This window comes from Pelodiscus sinensis, chromosome 17 (genome assembly GCF_049634645.1).
Source record: "Pelodiscus sinensis isolate JC-2024 chromosome 17, ASM4963464v1, whole genome shotgun sequence".
Classification (NCBI taxonomy): Eukaryota; Metazoa; Chordata; order Testudines; family Trionychidae; genus Pelodiscus; species Pelodiscus sinensis.
In genome coordinates, this window is record NC_134727.1 from 13,597,436 (window position 1) to 13,620,516 (window position 23,081).

Sequence of the window (23,081 nt, forward strand, 5' to 3'; positions counted from 1 at the left end):
CTAAGCAGAAATTAGCCTCTGATTTTCAGTGTGCACCCATTTACAGTATTTTGTATCTCAAAATATTTCTAGATAACATTCATTTTGTGTGATACCAGATTTAAAATCAGTGTTATAAATTCACTATATTCAAGGTTGGAAAGTTTGGTGAAGAAAAGAATCATAGAATCATAGAAGAGTAGAACTGGAAGGGACTTCGAGAGGTCATCAAGTCCATTCCCCTGCCTTCACGGCAGGACCAAGCATCATCTAAATCAACCCCAATAGATATCTATCCAGCCTGCTCCAGTGATGGAGATTTTACAACCTCACTAGGTAATGTATTCCAGTGTTTAACCACCCTGACAGAAAGTTTTTTCTAATGTCCAACCTAAACCTCCCTTGCTGCAATTTAAGCCCGTTGTTTCTTGTTCTGTCATCAGAGGCCAATGAAAGCAATTCTTCTCTCTCCTGCTTGTAACACCCTTTTAAATCATTAAAAACTGCAATCATATCCCCTCTCAGTCTTCTCTCTTCTAACCTAAACAAGCCCAATTCTTTCAGTCTTCCCCCAGAGATTATGTTTTCTAGACCTTTAATAATTTTTGTTGCTCTTCTCTTGACCTTCTCCAATTTCCCCACATTTTTCTTGAAATATTGTGCCCAGAACTGAACACAATAGTCCAACTGAGGCCTAATCAGTGCAGAGTAGAGTGGAATGTTTCATTTAGTCAGAAAATAACTCTAGTGCTATGCTTAAAGCATATTTCTTCAGTTACAAATGGAAGTTAGAGATATTGTTAAAGAGGGACCAAGTCTAAATTTTACCTTTGACTTTAAAGGGAGCAGGATTGAGCTCAAAGATGAACTACTAGTTCTTTAGCCCTGATCTGCACTAGGGAGTTATTTCAAAATAACACCCCTTATTTTGAAATAATAAGCAGATCATCCACACTACCAAGTTTGTTATTTTGAAATAATGGGCTAGTTATTTCAAAATCTGCATTCCTGCTTTCCTTGGGGAATAATGCTTATTTCAAAATTGTTATTTCAAAATAACATTAGTGTGGGCACTCCATGGCTGCTATTTTGAAATAATTGGCCTCCAAAGTCCTCTCAAAGTTGCACTTGTGGTCACTCTGGCCACACCTGCCATCTCCACTACTCCTCTTCTCCTGCAGAGCTTAACACTCCAGACTTAAGGAGAAGGGCTTGTGGCACGTGACCAGCTTGGCAAATCCTGTGCCATACAATAGGAGCTGATGGAGCCATGGCAGACCACAGTGCTCACTTAGACCGTCCCATGGCTGCCAGCATTCCTGCAGCACCTTCAGCTGCCACTGGCCAGGGATACAGGAGAGATCTGGTCTGGACTTGTGTAGAGATCCTGGACCTCCAGGGATACAGGAGAGATCGAGGTCTGGGGGGAGGAGACCAACCTCCAGGATCTCTGAACCAGAAGGAGGAATGCCAACATGTAAGGTCAAATGGCTGCTAGCTTGGTGAAGAAAGGACACATGCGGATCCTCGGCTAGCTCCGGATGAAGATTAAAGAGCTCCATGAGGCCTACAACAAGACCAGGGAGCAGAGCGGTAGCTCCACATGCATGCCACTACTACAAATATCTCAATGCCATCACCTTCCCCCCGTCATCAAATCTGTCTAGGACATGCCCGATGTCAGCCTCCACGAGGGTGGGCTTGCGGTCAAGAATGAGAAGGAAGAAGAGGAGACCAGCCAGGCGACTATGCCTGCAGGCCCAGGACCTGTTCCTCACCCTGGAGCCAGTCCCCCCCCCCCCCCCCCTCACAGAATGTCTCCCAGGTCTGAGACAATCCTGTGGAAGGCACTTCAAGTGAGTTCTATAACTTGCCCTATGTACATATGAGGGCAGGCAATGGGCTGTGAGGGGCTGTGCACTCTTCACTCAGCTTACCAGGCCTGGGGGCTGCATGACAGCCTGTGCACATGGTTGCCTGGAGCACTCAGTTCCATGAAGTTGTCACACAGGAACTCTTCAATCTTTCTTTACAAGGTTCCTGGAGAGGCCTGCCTTAATCATGGTGGGACACCTTCCCCAATAGGCCACCACTAAGTCATGGATCCACACAGCTGTGCCGCACATGGCACAGGGACATGCCTGCACTCAATCAACATCCACTCCCAGTCAAGCGTGGTGATGTGGAGGAGACTGATCTTGTGCATGGGAACCTGCTGGGGGAGGAAGAGGAGAGGAACACCCAACACTCCCTTCCCCCATCCTCCAGTGGACAAGGATAGAAGTTCTCTCTCTGCAGGTCAGTGCCACTGCTAGACCTGGCATGTGCAAGACATGGAAGGAAGCTGAACCACCCTATTCCCAAACCTGCTTGTCCCTGGGCCGTGGGTGTAGAGAAGGTCCCATGGGATGTCTGTGCCTCTGCAGGAAAGTCCCTGCCATAGGCAACATATGGCCTTCCTTGAAGCACATCACCATTATCTGAACTGAGACCTTCAGTGTCATCTTAAAGATTAGAGCAGGAGTAGGCTTCATGAACAGTGTCTCCTGGGGTGACTGCCCTTGTAACTTGTTCTGCTGGAGCAGTATGTGGACAGTCGGGACAAACTGTGCCATGAGGTGCAGCACAAGACCCATGAGCCTGGCACTGCTTTGCAGCAGCTGCAGCTCCATGGTGTCATTGCTGTGGCATTGGCAAGGGCAACCAGCGAACACTGCATCTGTTTGGTGTCCCACAAGGGGGAAGGCAGTGGAGGAATCACGTCTGAGACACGGCCATAGAGAGGAGTCCCTGAAAACATGTCACAGCATGCCTGACCAAGTCACCACAGGAAATGTCTGCTCTCCTGGTGCCCTCTCTGGAGTGCTTCCTTGGGCTCTAAGTCCCAGGCAGGCTTCAGTCAGTGTGTATGCGCTATTTCAAAGTAATTCTGACTAATTTTGATGCTCGTTTGTAGTGAGGACGTGCTATTTCAGTTTTGTTATTTCAGGAGTTATTTCAATTTTAGTTATTTCAAAATAATTTCTTAGTGTAGACATGCCCTTAATATGCAATGGTTTATATGGAGCCTCATCAAATCATGAAAACAAGTGCAGGTGTATGGATGTATGCAGTTCATTGTGGGATAGAGGCCTCAGATTTAAATGTCTATGTGGTTACATTTTTCACAGGAAACAAGAAACTTCTCACACTGTTGCTCAAACAATGTTGAAAGAGATATATGCCCAATAATATTATTACGAGAACAATAGTGCATAAATCATCCATAGCAATTAAATGCTACCGGGGTTTTGTGGTAATAGTAATTGTATGTTGTAATACTAATTATATAATTTAAGAGCCTTGTTATAATAATTTTTATTATTTAAATTAAAATAAATCAAAAGTATAATGTCCTGGAGACAGTACCAATTAACTGATCTGTTTCCTGTGTCTAAATATGGCTATATTGAAGTATCCCTCAATTTATTTATTTCGTTGTGTAAAGGCAGCAAAACAATGTAAGTATGAACTTCTCCAGGGTCAGAGCTTACAGATGGGACTACTGTTATGGGAGCTCCTATTTCAGAGCCAAAAATTTTAACTGTTACTGTGACGGGGTGAAGCAACCCCACCACTTACAAACGCCGCGAGCCACAGCTGATAATGACAGAATTGGAGCCGCGGCCGCAGCCACTCCGGGCCCCGGAACTAAAGCGCGGACACGTCAGCAAGACGCGCCGGAGGGGAGCGCAGACGTCAGAGGCGCGGCCGAGCGGAGCAGGGAGGGGCACCCGGAAGTGAGGGCGTCCGGCGGCGTCGACGGGCGGGCAGATAAAAAGGACCCTAGGGCGGACGAAGAGGAAGCCGTGGGGGAAGGCACCACAAGAGGTGAGGAGGGGGCCAGGAAGGCCCGAGAGGTCGGCTGATAACGGCGCGGCAGAGTGAACAAGACCCAGGGCGGGCCGTGGAACCCGGGAACGGGCGTGTTTTGGGGTACACCCCCGCCTGTTACCGTCAGGAGGTTTCCTCCAGGCATTAGGGCCCTGGGTCGGGGTCCGGAGAGAGGGTGGGCCCGGACCCCTCACCCCGCCAGCGCGGGCTATAATCGGGAGAGGGGGACTCGCCTCCCAGGAGAGGCGAGGGGCGCAATGTGTGTGACACGTGGTGGAGAATGTGGGCAGCGATCGGGGTCCTGTACGAAGGGCTGGTGGCAAAGCGGTAGCAGGATTTGTTGTTGAAGGGACGAGAGCGATGGAGGCGGAAAACGTGTGGGCGGCTGAGGAGAAGGGGGGCACGCACCCCACCCAACAAGAGCCAGGAGAGGGGAGGCGGAAACCCGCTGCAGCCCTGGAAGTGGACTCGGGGGACTTCCTGGTCCTACAGCGGGAAGACCCGACACTCCGACATGCTTGGGAGAACGCGCGGACCCCCATGACAGAAGGTGGCGGAACCAGCGAGGAACGCAGGCAAGGTCCGTATTTCGAGATCCAGGGGGATCGGCTATACCGCATCCCGGGGAACGCAGGTGCGGGGGAAGAGGACGCTCAGCTGATCGTGCCGTGAGCCTACCGATGGCGTATAATGGAACTGGCACATGATAACCCTTGGGCGGGACACTTAGGGACGGAGAAGACCCAGCAACGGGTGCTTTAACAGTTTTTTTGGCCCGGGCTTTATCAGGACATTAAGAACTTTTGTGCCTCCTGCCCCCAGTGCCAGCGAACGGCAGGAGCCAGGGTGCCACGGGCGGAGTTGATCCCCCTGCCGCTAGTGTCGGAGCCCTTCGAACGCGTGGGGATGGACCTCGTGGGGCCCCTTGAACGCACGCGGAGGGGACACCAGTACATATTGGTGGTAGTAGACTACGCCACGCGCTACCCTGAAGCCATTCCCTTGCGAAAGACTAATGCGGCCACGATCACAGACAAATTGATGAAGATATTCGCACGGGTCGAAATCCCCAAAGAAATGCCCCAAAGAAATCCTGACCGACCAGGGTCCCAATCTGGTATCCCGATTGATGACCGAGTTGTGTAGATGGTTACAGGTAAAGAAGATCTGCACGGCGGCATACCACCCACAGACGGACGGGCTCGTCGAACGGTTTAATCAAACACTGAAGGCAATGATGAGGAGACTGGCCCAAGATGACCCATGAGACTGGGATAAGCTGCTACCACCCCTGCTCTTCATGATACGCGAGGTACCCCAAGCCTCAGTGTGTTACTCCCCGTTCGAGCTGCTGTATGGGCGGCGGCCCCGCGGGATCTTAGACCTTGTAAGAGAGGGGTGGGAAGAGCAAACATCATCGGCGTTAGGGGCCGTCCAATATATAGTTAAGTTACAAAATAGGAGGCGGACCGTGGGGCGGTGGGCCCAGGAAAATTTGCAGCGGGCACAAGAGACGCAAGCCCATTACTACAACAAAGGGGCGCGGACACGAACCTTTAACCCCGGGGATCCGGTGTTAGTATTATTACCCGTGGGGGACTCCAAGTTGTTACCCAAGTGGCAGGGCCCCTACCGGGTGCTGAGGAGGATCGGGGAAGTGGATTATGAAGTGCAGGTAGGGGGAGAGCGATGCAGGAGCCAGGTTTACCACGTAAATGTATTAAAATGCTGGGTTACCCGGGAAATGCCCCCGGTAGAGTCCCTTAGTGCCGATATCGAGTTTGGGCCGTGGGGGGAGGAAGAAGTGACGTGGACAGCCAGCCCTGTGGAGGCAGAGTTGAGCCATACCCAAAAGGAGCAACTATGGGAGGTTTTACGACACACGGCGGACAACCTAACGAGTAAGCCCGGCAGAACGACCCTGACGTGCCACGAAATCAACACAGACCCCGGCCAGAAGGTAAGAGATCCGGTACGCCTCATCCCGCGGAAATTATGGGCCACCGTACAGAAAGAACTACAGGATATGATCCGGTGGGGGGGGTAGTAGAAAAGTCAAGAAGCAACTGGCGGAGCCCAATCGTATTAGTCCCGAAAAAGGATGGGACCATGCATTTTTGTATTGATTTCCGCAAGATAAATGCAGTGTCCAAGTTCGACGCCTACCCCATGCCGAGGGTCGAAGAACTCCTGGAGCGATTGGGACAGACCAAATATTTGTCAACCATCGACCTCTCAAAGGGTTATTGGCAGATCCCGTTGTTGCCCGGGTCAAAGGAGAAGACGGCGTTTGCCACCCCATTCGGCCTGTTCCAGTTTGTCACCATGCCGTTCGGATTGCATGGCGCGGCAGCCACCTTCCAGCGGCTGATAGACCAGGTCTTGGAGGCTCACCGAGACTACGCAACTGCCTATATTGATGACATTGTCATTTTCAGCAGTTCATGGGAAGACCATCTTCGGCAGCTGGAAGCCGTGCTGCAGATGCTCCGGCAGGCAGGCCTCACAGCGAACCCAAGAAAATGCCAGTTCGGGAAAAGGGAGGTATAGTATTTGGGATACACCGTGGGTAATGGGCGGTTAAAACCCCTACTAGATAAAGTACAGGCGATCCGGGACTATCCCCGCCCACAGGCAAAACGACAGGTCCGCCAGTTTTTGGGCCTGGCGGGATACTACCGGCGCTTTATAGCGCATTTCGCCTCGCTAGCCGCGCCCTTGACGGACCTTACAAAAAAAAATCACCCTCAAAGGGTGGTGTGGACACCACAAGGGACACAGGCGTTTGAGACGTTACGTAAATGTTTAATGTCAGGGCCGGTGTTGCGACCACCCGACTTTGAAAGACCATTTGTGCTGCATACAGATGCATCAGAGGTGGGTCTTGGGGCAGTGTTGGCACAAGAAGAGGATGGGGTGGAAAGCCCAGTGGTGTATCTGAGTAGAAAATTATTCCCCCGCAAAAAACATTACGCCACAATAGAAAAGGAGATGCTGGCTATTACGTGGGCAATAGACTCTTTACGATATTTTCTCATAGGTAGCCACTTTACATTGGTGACGGATCATGCACTGCTGAAATGGATGCAGACTATGAAAGAGACGAATGCTCGGATACTCCGCTGGTATTTAAGCTTACAGCCATACCATTTCGAGAGAAAGCACAGACCAGGTAAAGAGCACCTGAACACTGATTGCCTCTCTCGACTGCCGGGTGACGAGCAGGAGGAGATGGCAGGTATAGAAGGGCAAGGGCAAGAGGACACAAAGGAAGGGGGGATGCAAAACCTCTGCCGAACAAGTCTGGGCAAGAGGCAAAGGGGGGAGGTGTGTGACAGGGTGAAGCAACCCCACCACTTACAAACGCCGCGAGCCACGGCTGATAATGACAGAATTGGAGCCGCGGCCGCAGTCACTCCGGGCCCCGGAACTAAAGCGCGGACACGTCAGCAAGACGCGCCGGAGGGGAACGCAGACGTCAGAGACGTGCCCGAGCGGAGCAGGGAGGGGCACCCGGAAGTGAGGGCGTCCGGCGGCGCCAACGGGTGGGCAGATAAAAAGGACCCTTGGGCGGACGAAGGGAAAGCCGTGGGGGAAGGCGCCACAAGAGGTGAGGAGGGGGCCAGGAAGGCCCGAGAGGTCGGCTGATAACGGCGCGGCAGGGTGAACAAGACCCAGGGCGGGCCGTGGAACCCGGGAACGGGCGTGTTTTGGGGTACACCCCCGCCTGTTACCGTCAGGAGGTTTCCTCCAGGCGTTAGGGCCCTGGGTCGGGGTCCGGAGAGTGGGTGGGCCCGGACCCCTCACCCCGCCAGCGCGGGCTATAATCAGGGGAGGGGGACTCGCCTCCCAGGAGAGGCGAGGGGCGCAATGTGCACCGTGTGACAGTTACCCTTTAGCAGAATATGTGATGGCTTAGCTTTTGATTTACTTTGCAAAAGGTTTATACTGAGCCTTCTAAATACAAAAAGCTTCTTAACGTAGAACCCATCTTTTATACATTGTATGTGATGGATTTTCATGGATTCTATTGACCATATACTGAGTGGTATGTACCTGGTGAATGTTCACTGGTGCCATGATTGTTATCTAATGAATACAGACTGATTTTTCTGCCTCGTTCTCTGAAAAACAGAATAATTTGCGTAAGAGCAAATCAGAAGCTGCATCTTGTGAAAATATTTATATCACACTTAACATAATCATAAAATGTGATTGTGTACATTTCTGTAAGCCTATTTCATAAATAATGCACTCCACTTATATACACTCTACATTTATTTGGAATGTCCCATCCTGAAGTCCTTAACAGAATTCAGTTTCAGTCAAGGTGTTTTACTTCGGTAGATTCCAGAACATACTGTGGTTGTTATATTTGTATGTGCATGTCATGTATACATCCACCCAATGTTTAATAATCAGATCAATTGATCTTTTCTTCTTTTTGGTTGCTGCATGCTGAACTGAATCAGTTAATACATGATCATGCTATAGTAGGATGTTTCTGAGAGCACCCAGTAATTAGAAGATCCTTGGCAATATGAGCTCTGTTTGAAAGACTATCCAGCCCATTTGGAGTCAGTACACAAATGACCAACATGAAGGAATCACCTTCTCAGACTGCAGAAATTCACAGTTGAATGATGGGGATGGATCATTCGATGATTGTTTGTTCTGTTCATTTCCTCTGCAGGATGAAGTGTTTTTTACCCACAAAAGCTATGACTTAATACATGTATTAGTCTTTATGTTGCCACAGGACTCCTCATTGTTTTTACAGATACCGACTAATATGGCTACCCCAAAGAAACTCTTCAGGGCCTGACATTGACAATTGTCCAGGGCTAAATGCACCACTGGTCTGATCCAGTATGTCTGTTCTTATGTCCTTACCTGTAAACTGCAACTCTGTATTCCTGCTCCTCTATATGGACTATTTGGCTGTGTCTACACTGGGCCACTTATTCCGGAAAATCAGCCACTTTTCCGGAATAAGCTGCGAGCTGTCTACACTAGCCCTTGAATTTCCGGAAAAGCAACGATGCTCTACTGTACAAAATCAGCCGCTATTCCGGAAAAACTATTCTGTTCCTGCTTGGGCATAAGTCCTTATTCTGGAACACTGTTCCGGAAAAGGGCCAGTGTAGACAGCCCAGTAGTCTTTTCCGGAAAAAAGCCCCAATCGCGAAAATGGCGATCGGGGCTCTTTTCCGGAAAAGCGCGTCTACATTGGCCACAGACGCTTTTCCGGAAAAAGGGCTTTTCCAGAAAAGCAGCCTGCCAATGTAGAAGCTCCTTTTCCGGAAAAACTGAAAACGGAATAGTATTCCGTTTTAAGCATTTCCGGAAATTCATGCCAGTGTAGACACAGCCCCCATGTATTTATGAGTAGGATGCTGCCAGGCAAGATGGATAGGGTCATATAATTGAGAACGCGGAGGTTTGTTCTCCTGGTATCTCCACTCATGATGCTGCTGAGCCCGCAATGCAGCCATCGCTCCCACTTGGGCTAAGATTTCTGCCTTCAACAGAAGGTAGTCTGCTGCTATTTCAGCAGGCAGGTCATGGTATGCCTACTGGGTCTCTCCACACAGGAATGGGCCAAATATATAGGCTCACTGGTCTGTAGGCTAGTCCTCAAGTTCCGCAACCCTCTCAAAGGTAAGCAGGTAGGCTTCCAGAGGGCATGCTCTTGGGCTGCCTGATTCATCATCAGCTGTTTGGTCTCCTGCCAGAGCCTCACTGCCTCCTGTTGGCTACGTCTGGGGCTACAGCTGCATTCACCTGGGGCTACGTCTAAACTGCTGATTTTTTCAGGAAAAGATATGCAAATAGCACTGTGCAATTTGCATACCTTTTTCCAATTGTTTTTTCGGAAGAGGCTTTTCTGATATTTGGCCCGTCTACACCATGCCAAATTTTGGAAAAAACCTCCTCTTTTGGAAGAGCCCTTATTCCTCATAAAATGAGGAATACAAGGCTTCCAAAAGAGCACGTCTGCTCTTCCAAAAAAAATGTCGGAAGAGCAGATGCTTTCCCTGGATGCGGAATAGTTTCTCCGGGATACCAGAGGCATCCCAGAAAAACTCCACAGTCTAGACATAGCCTGGGCTCGGGTAGCCTCCCACTGTGCTATCTTCAAATACTTTGAAGACCCCAAGATGCAGAGAATCCTCCAGCTGTGATCTGTACCCCATGCTACAGAGGAAGGCAAAAAACCTCCAGGGTCTCTGCCAATCTACCCGGGAGGAAAATTCCTTCCTGACCCCAAATATGACGATCAGCTAAACCCTGAGCATGTGGGCAAGACTCACCAGCCAGACACCCAGAAAGTTCTCTATAGTAACTCCTATCATCCCTCCATTGACCTATTTCCCACTGATAATGAATGGTCAATTAGTTACCAAGATCATGTTATCTCATCAAACCATCCCCTTCATAAACCCATCTAGTTTAATCTTGAAACCAGATAGATCTTTTGCCCCCACTACTTCCCTTGGAAGGCCGTTCCAGAACCTCACTCCTCTAATGGTTAGAAACCTTCATCTAATCTCAAGTCTAAACTTCCTACTAGCCAGCTTATATCTATTTGTTCTTGTGTCCACATTGGTATTAAACTTAAATAATTCCTCCCCCTCCCTGGTATTTATCCCTCTAATATATTTAAAAAGTGCAATCATGTCCCCCCTCAACCTTCTTTTGGTTAAGGTAAACAAGCCAAGCTCCTTGAGTCTCCTTAAGTCTTCTTGTCTCTCTCTGACCTGATCCTGTCATTGTCTCTACTATGTTCCCTCCTGAACCCCTCTCTTCTCCGGGAAGGGTGTGTGTGGAGGGGGGTGCTTCCATTCTGGGCGAGGCCCACTCTTCTTCTCTCCACTTGCTTTATTTGCAGGCAGCTTCCTCCTCCAGCCATGCACCTTAGCTGGTTGAAAGAGCTGCTGAGTGTGTGGTAGTGGGTGGAGGACCTCTGCTGCCCTTCCTCTGGGTGAAGGAAGTGAGGAGAATATCCTTTTCCCTTTTCTTGGTGGACTACCTGCCCCCCTTCTTCACTGTAGCAGACCTGGACTTCTCCTTTCCTACTGCTGCTGCTTCCTCTGGGGCAGAGGAAGGGGTCTGCCTTATGCCACTCTTGGGCTACATCTACATTGGCATGATTTTGCACAAATACTCTTTAACGCAAGAGAGCGTCTATATTGATTTGGGACTCATCATATTGGTCTATATTGGTGGGACGCTTTTGCATAAAAGCAGAAGCCCGGAACCATTTTGAAGAGGGCAAAAGGGCACCAGTCCTTTCTGGGGGTGGGGGCTGGAGCTCCTCTGAGACACGTGCTTAAAGGGATCTCCCCGGACAGCTGTTTCTCTCCTGCTGCGAGCTATAGGACCTCTTGCAGGGACTAACAGCCATAGCAGTTCTATTTGTGGTTGCCCTCTGCCTTATTGGACACCACTGCCTTGTTCCTTAGTGTCTTTGGCTGATTTTTTGATCTCAGCTCGTTTGTTGTGCCATGGAGCCAGGGGTGGCCTTGTGCCTGCTCTGGCTCCTTCCGGCCATTTTGGAGTGCCATGCTGCTGTTCCATGCCGCTGCACTCCTCCTCCAGGACCTCGAGGTGCAGGTTGCTCTGGACTCCCTCACCAGGGAGGCCATGGTGTCCCTGTGCCATCCCAACCTCACCATAGAGAGGTCCTTGTGGAGACTGGACACCAGCACCGACTGGTGGAACCGCCTGGTCCTGGGTAAATGGGACAACCAGCAATGGCTCCGGAGCTTTCGCATGCGAAAGCAGATGTTCCTGGAGCTACGTGCCTGGCTCACCCCTGCGCTCCAGAGAAGCACGACGCAGCTGTGGGCACCCATCCTAGTGGACAAGAGGGTCTCCAGCGCACTCTGGAAGTTGGCTACTCCGGACAGCTACCGATCGGTGGCAAACCAGTTAAGGGTGGGCAGATCAACCGTCAGTACTGTCGTCATGCAGGTAAGTTCCAGGGGCAGTGTGTGTGTGGGGGGGGGGAAGAGGAAGGGTGCTGAACTCCATGCCCAGGAGCAGGCAAAACTCCAGGCTGGGTCACCCAGGGGTTTGGGCCGTCCCTCCCTTGCACAGGCCTGCTTGGAGGAGGAAGGGGTAGCCAGCGCAGTGAGGAGGCCCTGGTGTGTGTGTGTGTGCACTTTCTTTCCCAGCAGGAATTTACTGTCGGGGACGTGCCAATGCCCACATGTGTTGTGGGGGATGTGGCCTACCCCCTGCTGTCATGGCTAATGCGGCCCTACACGGGGCGGATGGACCACAACCAGGCACGGTTCAACGGCCGCCTCAACCGGGCCCGCAACCAAGTGGAGTGCGCCTTCAGGTGGCTGAAAGCCCGGTTCCACTGTTTGCTCACCCATCTGGAGATGGGTGAGCGGAATGTCCCCGAGGTAGTGGCCACATGCTGCGTGCTCCACAATCTCATGGAGCGGAAGGGGGAGTCCTTCGTCCCACCATAGATGCCAGGTGAGGGCCAGGCCTTGGAACAGCCCCGCACAGCTGCCATCCGCCAGGTGCACCACAATGGGGTGCGCATCCGGGAGGCCCTGATGGAGATGTTCTCCCAGGCCCCATAGTAGGGTCACCTCTGTCTCCCTTTACATCTCCATCCCATCCCCAACCCTTCCCTCTTCTCTCCTCCTTGTACCTCCCAATAAACAACCAACACAGTTTTTTTTGGAAAACAAAGTTTGAACTTTTTATGTACAATGGGGAGGGGACTCTGAATGGGAGGGGGGAGGGGAGCTAGCGCTGGGAAGGGTGGCCCCTGCGACCTCCTCTGCGGGGTCTGACCAGCACATGTGGGTCTGGCCGCATTGGGACAGGCACCACAGGGAGGTGGGCAGAAGAGGCAGCAGGAGGGGCAGCAGGATCAGGGGGGATGGCGGGAGCAGGAAGCAGGGGCCCAGGCATTTGGAAGGGAGAGATGGTGGGTGGATGGGGCACTGCCATGCTGGAGTGCACGGCATGCCCAATGTAAGCGGTGAGGGCAGTGGTGGCATCTGCCACTCACTCACATTGGGCCTGGAAGTGGTCCCAGGACTGCTGGCGCCACTCAAGATCCACATCCACACGCCGGGTGATGGCCACCTCAATGCGCTCAACGGCCTGCACGTGCTGCCGAAACAGTTGGTCTTGCTGCCGGACCCACCAGCTTGGGGCTTGGGTGGTTGGGGGAACTGCCACTGCCACAGGGCTGGAGTGTCCCCCGCTCCTGCTCGGTCCTGCTGCAGGGAACAGAGAAAAGGATGGGTCAATCAGGCTGCCCGGCCACCGTCCCGTCATCCCATGCCCTCCACCCCTGAGGCCAGGTGATACCACGGTACTGTGGCTTGGGCCCACTCCCCCCCCCCGTGTTGTATGTTTGCATAAAGCACTGCCCCCCAAGAAGGGTGCTCCTCCATGTATTGTAACCACCGGTCTGTATCCTGGCCCCTTGGGGGGTGGGAGGACACGTGTGTTATGTTAACCTGTGTAACTCCCTGCCAGGGGAGGCTGTGAGGCTTTGGGCTAATCAATGGTGTTTGACAGGGAGCAAGATGAATCCCCACACAGTGCCTGGGAGCACATATGGCAGAGGTGGTCTGGGCTCTCAGATCCCCATCGCGTGGGATGTCTCCTGGATGGAACCAGGGGTGACTGGGGAGTGTCCCATCCTTGGAGCGAAACTCAGGTGGCCCTAGGGTCGGCCCGACCACTTTCCCCCTCCCACTCCCGCTAGCCCTCACACACGTAGCCCAGGGACATGTGTGGCCGCAGTGGGGACTTCCCTCGGGAGGGCAGCCAAGCCACCGGGAGCAGGCGAGGGGCTCAGTGGGGGCCACGCTCACAGGGCTGTGACGCTGTGGTTTTTCCCAGGAGCAGCTAGCTGCGCCTCACAGCCAGGCATGGGACAGTGTTGCCGTTCTGCGTGCTGCACCTTTGTGGAGCTGTGGGCTCTGGCCAGATCCCCTGGGGCCTTGGCTGGTTCCAGCCAGCATCCACCCTTCCCCCTGGTCCGGACGTGAGTGAGCAGCTTGGTCCCAGGCATGCCCTGGAGCTGCCTGCCACGGCCACGTGCCGCTCGGTCACCAGGCTGCACGTGCTGCTTACTGCCTAATGCTACACAGCATGCAGCTCACGCTGCCTAAGTGACGCTCCTTCCCCCACCCCCGGGCAGGTGCTCCCCCTGCCCTTGTGAGTGCAAAGTGCAACACTCACCAGTGGATCCTTCCCTGGCCTCCAAGGATGCACGAGAGACGTTGGGGCTGCCGAAGAGGACCTCCACCTGGAGGGTCATGCTGCTGCCCTGGTCCTCCTCCTCGTCCGACCCGCTGGCTGGCTCGTCTTCCTCTCCCACCTCGCTGGGCTTGGTGACGGAGGGGCGCCTGCTCATGTCCACGGGCATGGACGGTCCTTGGGGTGCTGCCTGGCCCAGGATGCAGTGGAGCCGCTCGTAGCGGGGGCAGGTGTTGGCTCCTGTCCCCTGGCCCTCGCCGGAGCGGCCATCCTGGTCTGGTGGTCTGGTGGCTGTTTGGGAAGGGAGCAGAGCCGCATGGCAGAGCTCGATGGCAGAAAGGCTTCTGCTTCGTGGCCTCTGCAGGCTGCGTTTGCCTTTAAGCGGGCTTGGATTACCAGGAAGCCCGGGAGCTGCCTGCAGGTAAGGAGCGTCCAAGCAGCCACTAAGGCTTTTTTCCTTTTAGACTGTTTTGGCACAAAATGTCTTGGCTGCCTGTCTACACTGGCCTCTTGCACAAGAAAAGTTGCGCAAGAGGACTTATTCCTGAGAGGGAGCATCATAGTTCTTGCACAAGAAGCCCTGACTTCTTACATTAGAACATCAGTGTTCTTGTGCAAGAACTCCCCGCCAGTGTAGACAGGCAGGAAGTTTTTGCGCAAAAGCGGCCACTTTGGCGCAAGATCGTGCCAATGTAGACACAGCCTTAGAGTTTTTCTTTCCGCCCCACAGCTTGCTGTGTGGTGATGGTGGAGCAGGGGGAGTTTGTAAGGTACACTATCTCCATCTGGGTCCCTGGAGTGGTGACTGGTGTAGTTTCTGTGGGGATCTGGGAATGAGGTGTGGTTAACCCCCCCCCCCCCCCCCCCGGTCCCTCACAGTGCATTGCTGCTGCTGCTGTCATTGCCGGTCCCTCCCCAGCCTCAGTTGCTGCAGGGGCCTTTTTCCGTTCTTGGCCCCACTGCTTGCTCCTCCTCCCCCCCCTTTTGTTTTGCTGGGTCCTGCAGCAGGTGCTGTGGGCACCTGCCCTCCTCCCCCATCAGTAGTGTCGTGCTGTGGGCACCTGCCCTCCTCCCCCATCAGTAGTGTCTAGCTGAATTCCTCCTACTTCCAGCAGCAGGCCCTTTCTCACTGCCTGGTAGAGGGTGGGGAGCCTCAGTGAGCCAGTCTCTACTCAACCTTAGTTTTATGGCCCGCTGGGGACATCAGCTGAAAAATACTCCATGGTGCTGTGAGCATGGGTATGTACTTGGTGTGGTTCACCCCTGTTCCCGACACTTGCCCCTTCTGTGGAGTGAGAGACCCTGGGACATGTCTATCTTGAGTGTGCCAGGTTACAGCTCCTCCAGAGCCTCTTGTTGAGGTTCTGGCTGCACTTAGCCACTCACCTATTAATTTATGCACACCCCATCCGTGGCCCCACAAAGTCGTGAGATCTCCTTGTCAACCTCCTCCTTTCTATAGCCAAAATGGCAATTTACTAGACCAGGGAAAAGAGGTAGGCTGAAGGAGGGGCCTGTGACTGAGGGGCTTATTTCTGCTTCTACATGGCTACGTCTAGACTGGCATGATTTTCCGCAAATGCTTTTAATGGAAAAGTTTTCCGTTAAAAGCATTTGTGGAAAAGAGAATCTAGATTGGCACGGATGCTTTTCTGCAAAAGCATTTTGCAGAAAAGCGTCTGTGCCAATCTAGATGCGCTTTTCCAAAAAAAAGCCCTGATTGCCATTTTCGCGATCGGGGCTTTTTTGTGCAAAACAAATCGGAGCTGTCTATACTGGCCCTTTTGCCCGAACGGGAGCAGCATACTATTTCCGCAAGAAGCACTGATTTCAGACAGTAGGAAGTCTATGTTCTTGTGGAAATTCAAGTGGCTGGTGTAGACAGCTGGCAAGTTTTTCCACAAAAGCAGTTGATTTTGCAGAAAAACTTGCCAGTCTAGATACAACCTATCTGTTCACACATCTGGGCAGAGTTCCACTGAGCAGTGTCCAGTGGATGCTCTCTAGAGGTATTCAAGGAGCAATGAGCGATGTCCGGGGTTCTCTGCTAAGTGTCTCCATCCAGCTCCCTTGTTTTAGCCCTTTCACCTGCAACTCCCTGTTTTTCTCTTTATTTGTCCCCTGTAATCTCTTGGTGTTCTGGGCTCTGTGGACCCTCCCCGTAAGCTGAGAGGAGGTCCTTTAGATATGGGCAGGCTTATACCTGCTCACCTCCCGGACTCCAATAAGACTACTTTTTTATAGCCTTCTCATCTGGCCCTGCCACATTATGTACAGCTTTAAAGATGTATCAGTTCCACTAATACAGTAAAATAATATTTCTTTTCTTATTAGTTGTTTCTTTATCATTTTCCATTTTCCGTCCTGTGAAGGACAGGGCTGGGTCTGGGCACAGCTGAGGGTATCTGCTCAGGGTGAATTGCTCAAAACTCAGGGCTCCTTACAGCCCTAGACTGGAGACCTTCCCAAATAGGCCGCAAACAAGTCACACCGAGTGCTTCAGCTGCCAATCTGGCCAGCCAGAAACCTCATGAGCAAAACCCCTCTGAAACCCCAGCTCTTCCTATGCCCCAATCAGCCCTGGGCCTGAAGTGCTGCACACAGGTGAGCGGTTTTAGAACCCAATCTCACCTACCCCAGATGGGTTCTTCTGGTCTCAAGAAACTAGCCACAGGTCCCAATTAATTTACACTCTGCATCTCACCCACAAGACCACGCTGAGCCAATCCTTTAGAATTTAAATCTAAAGGTTTATTAATAAAAGAAAGAAAAGCATGAGAGCAAAGTTGTTAAGGAGAATACATTACATGCATCGAATCACCCAGTTCTCGATAAAGGCTCTTAGCAGAGATGTTATAAACTGCTATCTTAAAAATCTCTGGTGTACATCCTATGTCAGGATGGGTCCACGGTTCTTCCCAGTTCGTTGTTCCTTGCAGGGCTACATCTGGGATCAGGACCTGAACTCAAGACAAGATGGAGGGTGCCACATGAAACTTATATACCTCTCCTGGCATCTTCCAAACGGTAGCAGGTCACATGGTCAGTGGCCTATCCTTGTGTCCCAAGCCAGCAATCATTATTCTGGCTGGTCCGCAGACATCCAGATTAATTCCCCAGGTGTGTCTTTGGCATTTAGAGAGGTATTGTCCCTGGAGACTCGCTCATCAGCATAGCCATTGAACAAATGTTCCTGGCACATTGCTCTGCTTCAGACAGAGAATTTTCCAGCATCAACACAGAGTACATATTTATAACTCCACATACAGATATTACAGAAGTACATGAATAGTATATTCAGAATGGGTCTGTCTAGACTACAGGCTTACGTCGACATAAGTTTTGTTGACAGAATCTGTCGACAAAACTTATGTCGACATAGAGCGTCTAGACTACATCCAGTTCTGTTGACAAAGCAAGCCGCTTTGTCGACATAACAGTGTGGACGCAAAGGACAGTGTAGATGCAATAATGCCTTCTATCGACAGAACTCTGTCGATAAAAGGCGTTATTCCTCGTAAAATGAGGTTTACATACGTCGACAAAACTGCTGAGTTTTGTTGACGTTATGTCGACATAACTCAAAGGCAGTATGGACGCAGGTATAGTTTTGTCGACAAAAGTCCACTTTTGTCGACAAAACCCTGTAGTCTAGACACACCCAATCAGTAGAACACAAGCTTTCATGTGACACCTCACATGGCCCCCTTTGTATAGATTTTGGGGCTCCTCCCCATGAGTGCAGCAATGACCTTTAAAATCCAATAACGTGACACCCCCAATGCAAAATTGATGCAGGAAGTGATGCTACTAACATCACTGAGGGCATCATAGGCCTCCCCATGTTTTAGCTCTGTGTTATTACACATTTTAATCCAATATTAGAAACCACAGTACAGAACTGGACAAGTGTCTGAAAACCAAATTTGCCTAAAATAGGCTTAATCACTGCAAGGTCTGTCATAAAGACAACAACGTCCTTGCCAGGTTTTATAAACACAAGGAAAAATCTGGTAAGAACTATAGCCAACTGGATGTGCTTTGGCAGCAAGATCCCCGTGTGTGTCAGGTGATCTTGCCCAGAGGTAAGGAAAATAATAAATTTAGCTATGCCAGCTCTGGCAACTCTCTGAATTCCAACTAACATTTTGTTAATGTAGGTATTCTCATCCTCCATAGTGTAGGCATCTTGGCCCTTAGCCATGAAAACAAACTGGTGGTGTGCCTCAGTTTTCCTTTCCACACAGCACCTTGTGGCTGGAACCTTCTTTTCCTGTAAGAAGTTTGAAGATCAGTTACAGGCATTAACCATGATATATCAATATCACAAGGTCCTTTAACATATAGTCTGTTATTTGATACGGTTCTTGACAGATTATATGGTTTTTCCAAAACAGTATGCACATTGTACATTTTTACAATTTCTGACAACAGCAGCACATTGGTTACAAAAGTTAACATGAGTAATAGGAACAAATCCATATCCAGTGTACATTGGCAGTACTTTCTCTCATGCCACATCTTTGGCTCCACACTATTGTAGTTTTGACCCTTCAGGTGTAAACTGCAATTTTCCTTTGGCAAAGCAAGTTCTGCCCACCCACCCCCCTTGTCCTTTGGGCTCAAAACCTGCCTTAGCAGAGACAAAGGGCTGGCTGGGTGTGTCTTCCTTGATCACAATGGCCATGGAATTCTCCCCCTCCCCTCAGTCAGTGTGGTAACAACAATAAGCTGTAGACTCAGAAGTCTCTCATCCTTCCACCTCTAACCTGTTTCCCCATGGAACCTAATATCAAATTCCCTGATCGATTACAAGTTTCCATAGTGTACAGAGAGGGGAGCTTAACTGCCATCTCCTGCATTCTAGAGAGAGTAACCACACAGTTGTTCTGCTCTGCATACTTAGCTACATAGTCCTTCCTATGAATCTGAGGCACCCACTGTCCACTTTCATCATCAACCAGGGAACAATCCTGTCCCAAACACCCTGACTTCCCAACAAGCTGGTCACATTTATGGGTGTGTCTTGACTACATTTTTTTTTTTTTTTAAGTGGCTTTTTTTTAAAAAAAACTGTATCTGCGTCTAGACTACTACCTCATTCTGTCAACAGTAAATCGAAAGAATGCAGCTGTTTTGTTGACGGTGGTGAACCTCATTCTATGAGGAATGACGCCTTTTTTTGAAAGTCATCTTTCGAAAAAAGGTGCTATTGCATGAAAACAGGGCTTTTTCAAAATAGAGCGTCTAGTGAGCCACTTTCTCGAAAAATCTTTTTGTTGTCTAGACGTTCTTTTTTGAAAGAGGCTTTTTCTAAAGATACTCTCGAAAAAGCCTCTTTCGAAAGAAGCTTGCAGTCTAGATTTAGCCATACAGTCACTTGGTTACCAGACTGCTCCAATTCCCTGGATGTTCCTGCCTCATTTGTAACAATCCTCAGCCCCTCTGAGATCTCTCCAAAACCATCCACATTGGATCTCTCTAAATCCAAGCCAGTGGAGTCATTGTTAACAGAACAATTCTGTCTGTCAGGCACTGAAACAAGTGCCTCACACAACAAACTGTTGCCTTTTACAGGCAGAGCTTTCTCTTGAATGCCTTCTCCAAGCCAGGCACTGTCACCTCTCTCAGTCCCTGCCAACTGCTTGCTAAAATCACTGCAAGGACTCTCTTCCCCATGAGATTCCTTAAGCAACAGTTCATCTCCCCCTGGCTCTTCAGGTGGACTCCTAGACAATCCCCTTTCAGGCAAACAAACAGACTCATAAGATACATGTTTGGAGACATTTTCCTTCCCTATGCAACTCTCTGGACTGGCACCCAGAAGGCTACCTGTCTCAGCACCACACTAGAATGAACCATTCTCTCTTCCTCAGGTAACATACAGGCCTCTGAACAGTCTGATCTCTGGGATTCTGTCAAGACACCGAATGGATCTACCCAAGTCACAGCATCCTTCTCCCCAGCAGACCCAAACCTAGGGCCACTCCCTTTCTGGGCTTTAGCTGTATCCAGTCCCAGCTCTGGGACAACAACCCTGCTCTCAGCCATCACAGGCTGAGGGGCAACTTCCTCAGACACAGAAAGAAACTCTTCCTCACACACAGACAGACAATCAGAGACAGTTTCTCCTTTGTCCCAGCACCCCTGGCTATTCTCAGGCAACATGGCTAGTGACTGAGGGTATGTCTAGACTGCATCCCTCTGTCGGCAGAGGGATGCAGATTAGGCAGGTCAACATTGCAAATGAGACAGGGATTTAAATATCCCATGCCTAATTTGCATGAAAATGGCCACCATTTTTTGCCGACTCAGCACTTTGTCAGCAAAAAGCGGCAGTCTAGAGGGGGATGTCGAGAAAGAAAGCCTTTTTCAACAGATCCCTTATGCCTCCTGCAAGGAGGTTTACAGGATCTGTCAAAAAAGGCTTTCTTTCTTGACAGATCCCCCCTAGACTGCCGCTTTTTGCCAACAAAGTGCTGAGTCAGCAAAACACGGTGGCCATTTTTATGCAAATTAGGTGCAGTATATTTAAATCCCTGTCTCATTTGCAATGTTGACCTGCCTAATCTGTATCCCTCTGTCTACAGAGGGTTGCAGTCTAGACATACCCTGAGACAGCTTCTTTCATTGACACACTGCTCTCCTCAGCAGCCAAATTTCCAGTTTGCACACACTGTGCTTCTTCACACAAATCACTTTCAACTTGTGCAGGTTCAGACTCACAAGCACCACCAGCTAATGATCCATCACCCTCCAGAACTTTATCTTGTTCCACAGTGAGAAATCTACCCTGGCCATCCCCTGCAGTCTGCTCTAGAGAAGCATTGTTAGAGAAATGGTCAGAGGTAAACAGGATGAGGTTTAATAAAGAGAAATGCAAAGTGCTCCACTTAGGAAGGAACAATCAGTTCCATACATACAAGATGGGAAGCGACTGTTTAGGAAAGAGCATGGTGGAAAGGGATCTAGGGGTCCTTGTGGACCACAAGTTGAATATGAGTCAACAGTGTGATGCTGTTGCAAAAAAAGCAAATATGATTCTAAGTTGTATCAACAGGTGTGTTGTAAGCAAAACTCGTGAAGTCATTCTGCCGCTCTACTCTGCACTAGTTAGGCCTCAACTGGAGTACTGTGTACAGTTCTGGGCGCCACATTTCAAGAAAGATGTGGAGAAATTGGAAAGGGTACAGAGAAGAGTGACAAGAATGATTAAAGGTCTAGAGAACATGACCTATGAAGCCAGGCTTCATGAACTGGGCTTGTTTAGTTTGGAAAAAAGAAGATTAAGGGGGGACATGATAGCGGTTTTCAAATATCTAAGAGGGTGTCACAAGGAGGAAGGAGAAAATTTGTTCCTCTTGGTTTCTGAGGACAGGACAAGGAGTAATGGGCTTAAAGTGCAGCAGGGGAGGTTTAGATTGGACATTAGGAAAAAATTCCTAACTGTCAGAGTGGTCAAATATTGGAATAAATTGCCAAGGGAGCTGGTGGAATCTCCCTCTCTGGAGATATTTAAGAACAGGTTAGATAGACATCTGTCAGGGATGGTGTAGACGGAGCTTGGTCCTGCCTTGAGGGCGGGGGGCTGGACTCGATGACCTCTTGAGGTCCCTTCCAGTCCTATGATTCTATGATTGTCCTAACCCCTGGGGTTCCCATGCCCTGCTTCTGCTTTCATCCTCACCTCTGCAACATCAGACAGGCATCCAGAACCCTCACTCACAGGCACACTGCCCTCCTGCATAGACACAGAGCCATCTGCCTCAGGCAAACATCTAGAGAAACTTTCCCCTTGGTTACAGTGGGACTGACTAGCCCCAGAAAACTGCCCAGAATCACATTCACCCTCTTCACAAACCCCATACATGCTTTAGGGCTGGGTTACAAAATCAGCTGGGTTAAACACATCTGCCATGTCATAATCACACCACATACCCACACAATTATATATTGAACTCCCAGGAGGATACAGTCTCTTCAGTTCTTCTATTTTCTTAAGCTGAAGTTCAAATCTGGCAGTTTTCTCCTTGGCTAGTCTAATTCTTTTGTCCGACTCTGTCATCCTCTTTGCATGTTCTTGATTTAGCTTCTGCCTTCTCTGCTCAGCTAGCAGACAAAATTCCTCCAGTTCTCGCTTATATTTAAGTTGCATTCTCTTCACGGGATCCTGCACTCTTATTTCTTTTGCAGCATTTCTGGCCACTAACAAAGATCTCAGCTCTGGCTTAGCATCTTCCTCACTAAAGGCAATGCCTCTTTCCAAGCACAAGGCTTCCAGAGCCACTCTGTTCAGACTTTCATAGTGTTGCTGACTCATTGCAGCAGCTCTTTAACCAACCAAACTCTCAACAAATGCTAGAAGTCTAAAAAATAAGATGGGTGAACTAGAGTGCCTCATGTTAAAGGAGGATACTGATATAATAGGCATCACAGAAACCTGGTGGAGTGGGGACACCATCACTCCAGGGTACAAAATATATCGGAAGGACAGAACTGGTCGTGTGGGTGGGGGAGAGGCACTACATATGAAAGAAAATTTAGAATCAAATGAAGCAAAAATCTTAAATGAATCAACAAGTTCCATAGAATCACTATGGATAGTAATTCCCTACTCTAATAAGAATATAACAGTAGGGATCTATTATCTGCTAACTGACCAGGACAGTAATAGCAACTATGAAATGCTAAGGGAGTTTACAGAGGCTATCAAAATAAAGAACTTAATAATAGTGGGGTATTTCAACTCATCCCATATTGACTGGGTACATGTCACCTCAGGATGAGATGCAGAGACAAAATTTCTTGATACCTTAAATGACTGCTTCTTAGAGCAGCTGGTACAGGAACCCACAAAGGGAGAGGCAATTCTTGATTTAGTCCTGAGTGGTGCGCAGGATCTGGTTCAAGAGGTAACTATAACAGGACCGCTTGGAAATAGTGACATAATATAATAACATTTAACATTCCTGTGGTGGGAAGAA

General features: G+C 49.9%; 1 protein-coding gene across 5 annotated transcripts in view; it reads left to right on the forward strand.

Moving 5' to 3' along the window:
• Positions 1-3,741: 3,741 nt before the first annotated feature.
• Positions 3,742-23,081, forward strand: part of GABRB2 (gamma-aminobutyric acid type A receptor subunit beta2) — a 395,901-nt gene continuing 376,561 nt past the window's right edge. For 2 of the 5 annotated variants that reach the window (XM_025178486.2, XM_025178489.2), the window contains exon 1: positions 6,599-7,024. The gene's annotated coding sequence lies outside the window, so the exon portion shown is untranslated. Of the gene's footprint in view, positions 3,850-4,201; positions 6,397-6,598; positions 7,463-23,081 lie in introns of those variants that run through there. The other 3 variants (XM_014580642.3, XM_014580644.3, XM_014580647.3) reach the window with 3 other exon arrangements.